The 13,446-nt window shown below is 43.0% G+C and overlaps 1 protein-coding gene and 1 long non-coding RNA gene across 5 annotated transcripts in view; one reads left to right on the plus strand and one right to left on the minus strand.

Annotated features, from left to right (window-relative positions):
• IL17REL (interleukin 17 receptor E like) overlaps nt 1–13,446 on the minus strand; it is a 119,451-nt gene that overhangs the window by 19,821 nt on the left and 86,184 nt on the right. The gene's annotated exons all lie outside the window — the stretch shown is intronic.
• Nucleotides 1,139–2,992, plus strand: LOC134935361 (uncharacterized). The gene is made up of 2 exons (XR_010180090.1): nt 1,139–1,285; nt 2,839–2,992. It is a non-coding gene; the product is annotated as an uncharacterized LOC134935361 (long non-coding RNA).

Consider the following 13,446-nt stretch of genomic DNA (forward strand, 5'->3'; position numbering starts at 1 on the left):
GCCACAGAAACTGTATAATTCGTTTCGTTTTCTGGTTTAATGGGATAGTATAGTTAGTATAGCTATCTCTCTCTCTCATATATATACACATATATATATATATATATATATTTTTTTTTTTTTTTATATACAGGTATGTATATATATATATATATATATATATATCGATTTGTAATGTCCGCACTCACAGCAGTCAATAGTCACCATCGGGGTGCTCCTCAAGGAAAGCCCAAATACGGACATCCACACATACCAAATGTATATCCAGACCACAGATCCAGAATAGAGGGCACTCACCAGTGAGTGCCCTCTATTCTGGATCTGTGGTCTGGATATACATTTGGTATATATATATATATATATATATATACACGCACATAATGGAAAATTATTAATTCAGCCTCTTAGATAAAGAGCTTTATTTCCTTATATAATATAAGTGGTGATTTAGTCTATAAATTCCTGTCACTTATATTTTCCCTTTACCTATATATTGAGGCACTCTGTACAACATTGCCTTATACTTCATTTTCTACACTAGTCTCATTTTTTGAAACTATAAACTCATGTATATCCAGTTGTAATTGATGTAGAAAATGCATATGTAAGATAGCTGTAACTCTGTAGCTTTGCTGCTGGTTACTGTGACATCACTCCTAGCTTGTGACATCACTAACCCGTGACATCACAATGCTTCTCCATGTAACATTCTATCTACAGCTGCTGACGTTTCCAGTTTCCATGCAGGAAGACAGGTAGGAGGAGGTGAGTCCTACATAGCAGGGTATGATGGAGAGGGGTAAGGAAGACAGAGTGCAGTATAGTCAGCTGAAAGGCAAGACAAGATAGACAGAACAGGGAATACAGGTACAAAGGACACATAAATAGGAGAAGCGCAGGAAGGAACGACATATTTAGGAATAAAAATGTAGCGTTACAGGAATAAAGAGGGCACACATATAGGGGATGCAGATAACCTGGGTCTCTATGAGGCAGGATCGTGGCTTTGGGAGGAATAAGTTAATAAAATAGATAAATGGGATATTGATAACTTTGAAAGTATCTTGTTTGGTTTAAGGAAAATTGGGAAACTGGTTCACTCATCGCCATTTTATTGTACTTAAACTAGTACTATGCTTAATGATAGTCTTTTGTCTTTTTTAGATCATCTGGCAAAGAGATTTGCAGAGTGTCGGGTGACCGGCAAAGAGATCTGCAAAGTGTCAGTTGAAGACGACGGGAGGGGTCGCAGAGGAATTAGTGACTGGAGAATAGCATGCAGGAGGTAAGTTACCATACTTGTGTAATTGTGTGTGTGGTGGGGGGTATTGAGAGCACAGTACAAAACATAGAGACTGTGGTGGGGAGAGCGGGCAATACAAAACATGCAGAAGGGGGCAACTTGGTATAGCACATACAGATGGTGTGGGGGCACAATACAAAAACATAGAAATTGTGGCGTACTCTATAGGACATATAGAGGAAGGACATAGACTTTTGGGGGTTGCGAGATGTAGAACATACTGTAGTACAGAAAAACAGGAAGGGTGGGGAGAGCATGACACGGAACATACAGATCGGGGGAAGAACAATACAGATCGGGGGAGATAGTGAAATGGCTGACATTTACAGTATATCAATGAACTGGGGGCAGGTGTACAAAGCCTGGGAGAGTGATAAAGTGGAGAGAGATAAACTAACAACTAATCAGCTCCTAGTTGTCATTTTTAAACACAGCCTGTAACATGGCAGTTAGGAGCTGATTGGCTGGTACTTTACCTCTCTCCACTTAACACTCTGCAGGGGGGCTTAATACATCTCCCCCATAGAATAACCAAATGATGAAATGGTACAGAATGGTATAAATGATGTGAATTGGTGCTGTAACAAGTGACTGTTTCCCTATCTTTACATATAATAAAGGTGACACAGTCCTTTCCCTAGAGTCCTTCTCCTTACCGCTCAGGGGGCCTGATTCAGATGCGGATGCAGAGCTGCTGTTGCACCAAGTGGCTCAATGCTTTTTTTACTGTGCATGCGTGTAAGCTGTACTGCGCACATAATGAAATCATGCTCACATAGAGGATCCCATCACAAAGTGATTGACAGGAAGTCAGCGTTTGAGGAGGTAACGGGGGTTGCTAACTGTATACAGGCGTGTCAGGTCCATTCAGACGCTGTTCCATGTGCGTGCATAAATTACCCATTGCGACCTGTGTTGCTGCTGGAGAGCCCCCTGTGTCTAGGAGACTTGCTCAGCCTACGATTGCAGACTCACAATGCAATTGTGAATGGCAAGATTGCAGCAGCGATCGCTTCAACAACCACAACCTGAATCAGGCCACAATTACACCATTACATTTTACTATTTTATCACATTTAACAACTAAGGGGTCAGTTTAATTAGGCACGAGTTTGTCTTACAACAGACGCACTTTCCGGTAGCCCCATAGGCTGAATCTGGCCACGAAGGGTGTGAGTTTGGATTCTGTTGAAACGTTGCAGCAATGGTAACGCGTACCTAATTGGATTGACCCCTAAATGTTAGCAATTTATAGCTTTTATTATTTACTGGTCAAATTTCTTTTCTGAAGGTACCCACTAATTACTATAAGAGAGAACTTATCCCCCCAATGTGTGTGTGGTATAAAAACAATGAGTCCTTTGGGATAATTGTCCTTATTTTAGGTATTTTCCATGTCCTCAGTAGTTAGAGTAACATATTTACATAGAGAGATTTTTCTCTCTACACAACCACACCACTGTTTGCAGTTTGTCTCTCTACTTGTTCATCCTCTAACAATGATTTTTCATCTCTTCCTCTTCGTCTACATGCAGTGGGTGAACCCTGAATAGCTGCCCTGGGAGGAGAGCTGTGGACACATGCTCCAAATGTTGGGACATATGACGTAAAGATGCCGGCTGTCGGGATTACGGCAGTCAGAATACTGACACTGGGATCCCGACACTCTTAGGAATCCCGACGTTGGAACTTCGAATGGGCAAGGATACCGACGCCCGTATCCCTACGATCATAGGTTTAGGACTGGGCAAGAGGGATTAGGTTTAGACACCAGGCACGGGGGGGAGGGGAGGTGGTTAGGCTGTGGGGAAGGGAGGGTTATGTTTAGGCGTCAGGCGGGGGGTTAGGTTTAGGCGTCAGGCGGGTGGTTAGGGTTAGGCTGTACGTGGGGGGAGGTTAGGGTTAGGCTACAAATAGGGTGGGTTAGGCACCCACGGGGGAGGTTAGGCTGTGTGGGAGGGAGGGTTAGGTTTAGGCATCAGGCGGGAGGGTTAGGTTTAGGCGTTAGGTGGGGGGGTTAAGTTTAGGCTGCGGGTGGGGGGAGTTTAGGGTTAGGCACCCCAGGGGGTTGTTAGGCAGCGGGGGAGGGAGAGTTAGGTTTAGGCAGGGGGATTAGGTCTAGGCTGTGGGTGGGCAGAGGTTAGGGTTAGGCTGCGGGTAGGGTGGGTTAGGGTTAGGCACCTCTGGGGTGGTTAGGCTGCGGAGGAGGAAAGGTTAGGTTTAGGCATCAGGCGGGGGGGGGCAGGTTTAGGTGTCAGGCACTGGGTTAGGTTTAGGCTGCATGTGGGGGGAGGTTAGCATTAGGCACCCCCGGGAGTGGTTAGGCTGCAAGGAAGGGAGGGTTAGGTTTAGGCAGCAGGGACAGAGGGGGGGGGGTTAGGCTGTGGGAGAGGGAGGGTTAGGTTTAGGCAGCAGGGATGGAGGTTAGGATTAGGCATCTCCGTGGGAGGGTTAGGCACAAAGGGGGAGGTTAGGGTTAGACTGCGGACAGGCAGGGTTAGGTGGGTGGGGAGAGGGTTAGGCATCAGGCAGAGGGGTTAGGGTTAGGCTGCGGGTAGGGGGAGGATAGGGTTAGGCTGCGGGTAGGGTGGGTTAGGGACCCCCGGGGGTGGTTAGGCTGCGGGGTAGGATAGGGTAAGGTTTAGGCATCAGGTGGGGAGATTAGGTTTAGGCGTCAGGCGGGGGGTTAGGTTTAGGCTGTGGGTGGGGGGGGTTAGGGTTAGGCAGCGGGTAGGGATGGTTAGGGTTAGGCACCCCCCGGTGGTGGTTAGGCTGCGGGGAAGGGAGGGTTAGGTTTAGGCATCAGGTGGGGGTTAGGTTTAGGCATCAGGCGGGGGGTTAGGATTAGGCTGCAGTTGTGGGGAGGATAGGGTTAGGCTGTTGGTGGGGGGAAGTTAGGGTTAGGCTGTGGGTAGGGTGGGTTAGGCACCCACGGGAGTGGTCAGGCTACGGGGAAGGGAGGGTTAGGTTTAGGCAGCAGGGATGGAGGTTAGGATTAGGCACCTCCACGGGAGGGTTAGGCACAAAGGGGGGAGGACAGGCAGGGTATGGGGGGTGGGGAGAGGGGAGAACATCCCTTACTCACCCCTGTAAGTCTTTACTGGGATCCCGGCATCGGTATGACAACCCCCAGGATCCCATGCGCTGGGATAGCATACTGACCCCTCTATTAGTACACCTCTTAATGCCCAGAGGGAAGGGCGATCCTAAGGCCATGGTTCCCCAGAGGTTTCCCCCCAAGGGGGTTTTCCTCTCCTGAGTGCTGAAGGATGACTCTTTGTGAGTCCAGAGGTGTAGCTTTTATGCCATAATGAGTACCAATCTCATGCCCGCCCCTGCAATGTATAAGAAGTAAAATAATTGCTAATGCGATCACTTTACTTCTGGGTTTAGACTCCGGCTGCGCTAGTTCACATGTGCAATTGTCAGACTGCATATGTGAGAGCAGACAGTAATGCAGAGGGATCCCAAGGATCCCTCTTATTGCATAATGTAGCCCACAGGCTACAAAAGCCATTTAGAAATGGCATTAGTTGCCGGGCCAAGCTCAGAAATGCTTTGCATTCTGGAGCTTGCCGAGTTTCACAGTTTACCATCTGCCGTAGAAACTTTTGGTGGCTGCTTTTGTGTTCAAAATAGGAGGTACGCAATAGATATCACAAATATCCATTGTAGTCCCCAATACATACATTCAGGGGCTGATTAATATTTGTGGGCAGCCCCCAAAACCGACTGTTTTTGGAGATGTCTCACAAATATTATTTATTAAATATTCCACTTAATAAACTTTTTATATTTTAACATAAACTAAAAAATGTTTTATGTATTTATTGACTGTGTCTCCTGTCTTTAGTGAATGCTAACTTCACAGGGTCCACATATTATTACTGATATGACTGTTACTCTACTGTCCTGCTGGTGCTCCTGGCCTGCTGTATAGCAGCCAGACATATATTTTATATACAGCACTCTTGGGGAGATGTATCATGCCTTGGAGAGAGATAAAGTGCAGATGTCTAAACCACCCAATCATCTTCTGTCACTTATCTAGCACAGTACATGAAATGATACCTGTAGTTAGAAGCTTCATTTGATTTGGGCAAATACTCAACTTTATCTCTATCCACGGCTTGATACATCTACCGGAAAATATCATGTCTTCCTTTCACTTAATTAACAAGTTAAATTAATTAATTGTCTTGGAAACAGGGTAAGAAATTCACAGTATAAGATAATGTTATAAAGGCTTGTCAATACCTCCTGGTACATTTACATTGATTTATCATTCACATTTCTTCCATGCCAGCCAGGGGTGGATTGGGAACGTAAAGTGGCCCTGGAAATATATGAAAAGCGGCCTCATGTAGGTTGGAGGAAGTCAGCTATAAGCGGGGCCCAACACAAATTGAGCTTAAGCAAACTGTTAGCATTACCCACAGTGGTAGTAAGCAAGGCTAATGCAGCATGGTAAGCAGTCACAGCACCAGCAGTAGGATAGTGTCACAGGAGGTGGAGAACACACCGGTGGGTGAGGCATTGCACTGGTAGTCAGTCACATCACCTGCAGGAGAATCATGTCATAGGAGGTGGAGATCACACAGTAGCTGAGGCATTGTAAACCCGGAAATCAACTACGCTGCCTAGCAACAGACGGAAGATCGAGAGAAGAAGCCGGTGACGGTGTGCGGCGGGGAAACAGGAGAAAACAGAAGGTGAGTCTCCGTATGCGGCGGGTGTCACTCTTGAAGCTGCTCCGTAGAGCGCTGACAGAGTTTCCCCCCTCACCCTAGGCAGGTCAGCCTCTCGAACCCTCCAGCTTCCAGGCGTGTCTGCACCAGGACACACCATGAGAAGCGGAGACTAGAGAGAAAGACCAGTCCGGAGCAACCTACTTATCCCTGCATAACCCTAAACACTCCTACCGTGAAGATACCCAAGACTGTATTTTTGTTTATATTTTATTTACTTCACCTTGGATCTAACACAGAATTTGAACCTACCACGGACAATAAGACTGTCAGCATCTGTGTGGGACGCCACAGGCTGCAGCACACACTCAATAGACTCTTACACAACGAGTTCATTCACAACTCCTCTATTTAAGTAATACTGACAATAAATAATCGTTATTATTAATGAGCTATATGTGGACATTCTATTTGGGAAACATAAATTTTTCTGTGATAGTATATATTATATACCATTTAAGAGTTATAAACACCTATTGAATATATGTGTATGGGGTGAACTGACAGCGCCAGAAAAATTTGTAGATATAGTTTTTCACAGTATGTCTATTATACTCCCCTGTGGAATGTTATTTCTCTATGATACCACTCCCCTTTCTTTATGGGGTGTCTGCTCAATCTCAAATAAAACCTACACTTGTACGTGTGTAGGATAAAAGAAATTTAGAAAAAGCGGATAAGATCAGAGCGACCACCGGTGGTAAAAAAGTATAAAACTAGAGATATATATTTAAAAGCACAGGCGGGATTTATTCAAAACAAACGTAATCAGTTAAAAAAAATTTTTTTTTTTTTTTTTTTTTTTTTTTTGACACACATGTCAATATATAAAAAAAGGGGGTTATTTTTTCCAACAAAGTTTTCTGTTTAAAAGTGAACAGTAAAACATATATTCAGAGAAAAAGGCATAAAAAGGACATAAAAAAACATAAATGAGTGCTAAAAACGGGCCCTCATGGTAATAATAAAGGTATTGTGCAAAGTATAGATATATCTAAAATCAATTAGAACAAGAGAAGTAATGAATAGAATGAGTAGCTTATCTTTGGATTTTCAGTAATAGCAGGAATCACCCAACGCGTTTCGTCTTGTTTGACTTCATCAAGGGGTAGTGAGCACAGTGGGACATGTCAGTTATTTATACCCCTATGGGTCAGGAAATGATTAGTGACCTCATTTCCTGTGACAGGATGTTCAGGATATAAAAACCGTTATTATTTTAAGAAGTGCAATATACATAGTGTCAGCATATAGTGATAATGGCAGCATGTAAAGCGCCTTAATTGCGCTAAGAAAATGTGTCCAGAAATCATGTTAAATGCAGAAATACTTTTTGTTTACTAAAGTCCGGTTTTGTGACGCGAATTGCGTCATTTCCGCCCCACTTCCGGTGTCAGTGGATCCTTTCCGCGCATGCGCCGTTCGTTGTGAGAGGAAGTGCGGCGGCCATTTTCTTGGAGTCCGTGTATGGAGACCGTTGATCAGACTGGAAGCGGATGCCGGCGGCCATATTTTCATAGTTCATATGCATAGACTTCTACAGTTTGGATGCACTGACTTCGTCTCCACACAGGAGATCACAACATAAGGATGGGAGAAACAAGTGTCAGTGAAACCGCAGATACTTCTAAAAACGTGTCATTTTACTGTCTTTATTTGCAAGGAATATTAATTTAGTGAAAATTGTATTGGGACTATGCATCACAATACTTGTCACTGGATCATAAAATACTTTGATGCAGATAATAGAATGACATGTATTTTGCGACACCAGATAATTTCTATGGGTTCGCATATATTAGTATTATACAGGTTTATGTTAAATGAAGGAAATTTATATGGTGAGAATGGCATTGCAATAGGATTCATAAATGCATATGCATAATTTAGGGAATCATATGAACATTTTAATTAGATGGATGAAATAATAAATATAGGGTGAGAATCGAAATGGGGTGCGGGTAAAGGGAAAGGGAAAAAGGGGGGGGGGGAGGCGAAGAGAAACGAAGAGATGATATGAAGGAGATTGCAGAAAGAACACTGTCCCATATTCCAACTATTATTACAGTACCCGGTCTTCTTGGGATGTTCCCATACCCAGTACTGGCCGGGCCAACACTGCTTGGCTTCCAAGATCGGACGAATTTGGGCATATCCAGTGTGGTATGACTGTAATCTGTGGTCAGGGTAGTGGAGGAAGTGGTCCAGAGGTTGGGGTGCCCATTGCTCCGTATTCCAACCCGGACTGAGCTGGAAAAAGGGGATGCGAATATGATCAGGAGTTTAAGGAATCAGGCTTACGTTTATAGAAAGGGGGCTATTTCATAGCCTTCGTTCAGTCCATTCGGATGGAGGGATTTCAATTCATGTATCCAAAACATTTCCCTTCTTGACAGGAGGTTGGAGAGGTCCCCCCCTCTTTCTCCTAGTGCCACTAGTTCCAGGCCTTTGAATGTGAGTTCTTCCGGGTTGGAACCGTGATGTTGTAGGAAGTGCCTCGAAACTGCGTGAGTTTGGACCCGGTTCTTTATATTCCTTATATGTTCCTGTATGCGGATTTTCAGTGGTCTTTTAGTCTTTCCAATGTACTTCATCTTGCATGAGCATTCCAGAAGATATATGACGGAGCATGTATTACAGTTAATAAAGTGCTTGATTTTGTATTCCTTGGTATCACCTGTATTTTTAAAGGTTTTCCTGTTGGGGTTCACAAATTTGCAGATATTGCAGTGACCACATTTAAAGCATCCCACACATCTCGGTAGTGTGTTCCTTGGAGTGTCGTAGTTCTTTAACATACTTGGTGCGAGGAGGTCCTTTAGATTTTGTGATTTCTTAAAAACCACTTGTGGTTCAGTTGGTAGGTAATCTTTAAGGATGGGGTCCATTAGTAATATGTTCCAGTGTGATTTAAGTGTCTGTTTGATCAGGTTGTCATGTTTGCTGTAGGTGGTAATGAATCTAACCGTGTCTTTAGCATTTTCCTTTGGTTTGTATTCCAAGAGTTTGTTTCTTTCCAGGGTTTTGGCTTTTGCATTTGCAGCTGCTGTAATATGTTCAGGGTATCCCTTCTCTTTAAATCTCTCTGTGTAAACTGTCAGTTGGGCATCACGATCATCCGTCTTCGTACAGTTCCGTGCAATCCTTGTGAACTGAGAAAGGGGAATATTATTCTTCCATTGTTTATGGTGGTTACTATGGTAGTGGACATAGCTGTTTGTGTCCACCTTCTTAATAAAATTCTTCGAGATGATTTCATTCCCTTGGTGAGTCAATATTAGGTCTAGGAACTCTATCTGTTCCGTGCTGTTATTGGAAGTGAATTTCAAGTTCCTGTTATTGTCGGATATATATACGAGGAAGTTATTGAATGAGGTTTCATCTCCGTCCCATATAATTAAGATGTCATCAATGAATCTTTTATAAAATATTAGTTTAGTGTTGAAAGGATGATCCGTGTAAATACAGTCATTTTCCCAGTGGCCCATAAAGAGATTCGCGAAACTGGGCGCGAAAATTGTTCCCATCGCTGTCCCGCAGGTCTGGAGATAAAATTGGTCCTGAAATTTAAAATAATTGTGTTTTAAAATGAATTCCATAATATCACAAATAAAAATCCGGTGGTCGTCCTTAATAAAAGGGTCCTTTCTCATAAAAAAGTTGCATGCTTGAATTCCTTGGTCATGTTTGATGCACGTATATAAAGACTGTACATCTATAGTGGCCCACCTGTAAGTGTCTTTCCATATTTGTGATTCCATTAGGTTCAAAACTGATGTAGTGTCCTTAAGATACGCAGGTAGGTCCATGACATATTTTCTGAGGAAGATATCCACGTATTCTGACAGGTGAGATGTTAGAGAGTCAATTCCTGCCACGATTGGCCTCCCTGGTGGATTAGTCATAGATTTATGCACCTTTGGGAGAAAGTAAAAAATGGGGGTGACGGGGTTGGTGCTAAGGAGATACTGGTATTCCTCCTTGGTAAGTGTCTCGTTCCTGAGGCCTTTAAGGAGGATCGCTCTAAGTTCATCCACGAATGATTCTTTTGGATCTGCTGCTAGTGGTTTATAGGATGATTCATCTCCCAGTAATCTCTCAGCTTCCATGATGTACGCCGTGCGATCCATGATCACCAACCCCCCCCCTTTGTCAGCTGGTTTTAAAATAATGTCTTTATTTCCCTGGATTTGTTTGATTGCTTGTCTTTCTTTATTAGTTAGATTCTTCTCCTTAATAGGTTCGATCTCAACCTCACATAGGTCTTTTACCATTAGGTCATAAAACATGCCTATGTTGTTCCCCTTAGATTCCAGGGGATAAATTTTATCCCCTGGAATCTAAGGGGAACAACATAGGCATGTTTTATGACCTAATGGTAAAAGACCTATGTGAGGTTGAGATCGAACCTATTAAGGAGAAGAATCTAACTAATAAAGAAAGACAAGCAATCAAACAAATCCAGGGAAATAAAGACATTATTTTAAAACCAGCTGACAAAGGGGGGGGGTTGGTGATCATGGATCGCACGGCGTACATCATGGAAGCTGAGAGATTACTGGGAGATGAATCATCCTATAAACCACTAGCAGCAGATCCAAAAGAATCATTCGTGGATGAACTTAGAGCGATCCTCCTTAAAGGCCTCAGGAACGAGACACTTACCAAGGAGGAATACCAGTATCTCCTTAGCACCAACCCCGTCACCCCCATTTTTTACTTTCTCCCAAAGGTGCATAAATCTATGACTAATCCACCAGGGAGGCCAATCGTGGCAGGAATTGACTCTCTAACATCTCACCTGTCAGAATACGTGGATATCTTCCTCAGAAAATATGTCATGGACCTACCTGCGTATCTTAAGGACACTACATCAGTTTTGAACCTAATGGAATCACAAATATGGAAAGACACTTACAGGTGGGCCACTATAGATGTACAGTCTTTATATACGTGCATCAAACATGACCAAGGAATTCAAGCATGCAACTTTTTTATGAGAAAGGACCCTTTTATTAAGGACGACCACCGGATTTTTATTTGTGATATTATGGAATTCATTTTAAAACACAATTATTTTAAATTTCAGGACCAATTTTATCTCCAGACCTGCGGGACAGCGATGGGAACAATTTTCGCGCCCAGTTTCGCGAATCTCTTTATGGGCCACTGGGAAAATGACTGTATTTACACGGATCATCCTTTCAACACTAAACTAATATTTTATAAAAGATTCATTGATGACATCTTAATTATATGGGACGGAGATGAAACCTCATTCAATAACTTCCTCGTATATATATCCGACAATAACAGGAACTTGAAATTCACTTCCAATAACAGCACGGAACAGATAGAGTTCCTAGACCTAATATTGACTCACCAAGGGAATGAAATCATCTCGAAGAATTTTATTAAGAAGGTGGACACAAACAGCTATGTCCACTACCATAGTAACCACCATAAACAATGGAAGAATAATATTCCCCTTTCTCAGTTCACAAGGATTGCACGGAACTGTACGAAGACGGATGATCGTGATGCCCAACTGACAGTTTACACAGAGAGATTTAAAGAGAAGGGATACCCTGAACATATTACAGCAGCTGCAAATGCAAAAGCCAAAACCCTGGAAAGAAACAAACTCTTGGAATACAAACCAAAGGAAAATGCTAAAGACACGGTTAGATTCATTACCACCTACAGCAAACATGACAACCTGATCAAACAGACACTTAAATCACACTGGAACATATTACTAATGGACCCCATCCTTAAAGATTACCTACCAACTGAACCACAAGTGGTTTTTAAGAAATCACAAAATCTAAAGGACCTCCTCGCACCAAGTATGTTAAAGAACTACGACACTCCAAGGAACACACTACCGAGATGTGTGGGATGCTTTAAATGTGGTCACTGCAATATCTGCAAATTTGTGAACCCCAACAGGAAAACCTTTAAAAATACAGGTGATACCAAGGAATACAAAATCAAGCACTTTATTAACTGTAATACATGCTCCGTCATATATCTTCTGGAATGCTCATGCAAGATGAAGTACATTGGAAAGACTAAAAGACCACTGAAAATCCGCATACAGGAACATATAAGGAATATAAAGAACCGGGTCCAAACTCACGCAGTTTCGAGGCACTTCCTACAACATCACGGTTCCAACCCGGAAGAACTCACATTCAAAGGCCTGGAACTAGTGGCACTAGGAGAAAGAGGGGGGGACCTCTCCAACCTCCTGTCAAGAAGGGAAATGTTTTGGATACATGAATTGAAATCCCTCCATCCGAATGGACTGAACGAAGGCTATGAAATAGCCCCCTTTCTATAAACGTAAGCCTGATTCCTTAAACTCCTGATCATATTCGCATCCCCTTTTTCCAGCTCAGTCCGGGTTGGAATACGGAGCAATGGGCACCCCAACCTCTGGACCACTTCCTCCACTACCCTGACCACAGATTACAGTCATACCACACTGGATATGCCCAAATTCGTCCGATCTTGGAAGCCAAGCAGTGTTGGCCCGGCCAGTACTGGGTATGGGAACATCCCAAGAAGACCGGGTACTGTAATAATAGTTGGAATATGGGACAGTGTTCTTTCTGCAATCTCCTTCATATCATCTCTTCGTTTCTCTTCGCCTCCCCCCCCCCCTTTTTCCCTTTCCCTTTACCCGCACCCCATTTCGATTCTCACCCTATATTTATTATTTCATCCATCTAATTAAAATGTTCATATGATTCCCTAAATTATGCATATGCATTTATGAATCCTATTGCAATGCCATTCTCACCATATAAATTTCCTTCATTTAACATAAACCTGTATAATACTAATATATGCGAACCCATAGAAATTATCTGGTGTCGCAAAATACATGTCATTCTATTATCTGCATCAAAGTATTTTATGATCCAGTGACAAGTATTGTGATGCATAGTCCCAATACAATTTTCACTAAATTAATATTCCTTGCAAATAAAGACAGTAAAATGACACGTTTTTAGAAGTATCTGCGGTTTCACTGACACTTGTTTCTCCCATCCTTATGTTGTGATCTCCTGTGTGGAGACGAAGTCAGTGCATCCAAACTGTAGAAGTCTATGCATATGAACTATGAAAATATGGCCGCCGGCATCCGCTTCCAGTCTGATCAACGGTCTCCATACACGGACTCCAAGAAAATGGCCGCCGCACTTCCTCTCACAACGAACGGCGCATGCGCGGAAAGGATCCACTGACACCGGAAGTGGGGCGGAAATGACGCAATTCGCGTCACAAAACCGGACTTTAGTAAACAAAAAGTATTTCTGCATTTAACATGATTTCTGGACACATTTTCTTAGCGCAATTAAGGCGCTTTACATGCTGCCATTATCA

Source organism: Pseudophryne corroboree, chromosome 6, assembly GCF_028390025.1.
Source record: "Pseudophryne corroboree isolate aPseCor3 chromosome 6, aPseCor3.hap2, whole genome shotgun sequence".
Lineage (NCBI taxonomy): Eukaryota > Metazoa > Chordata > Amphibia > Anura > Myobatrachidae > Pseudophryne > Pseudophryne corroboree.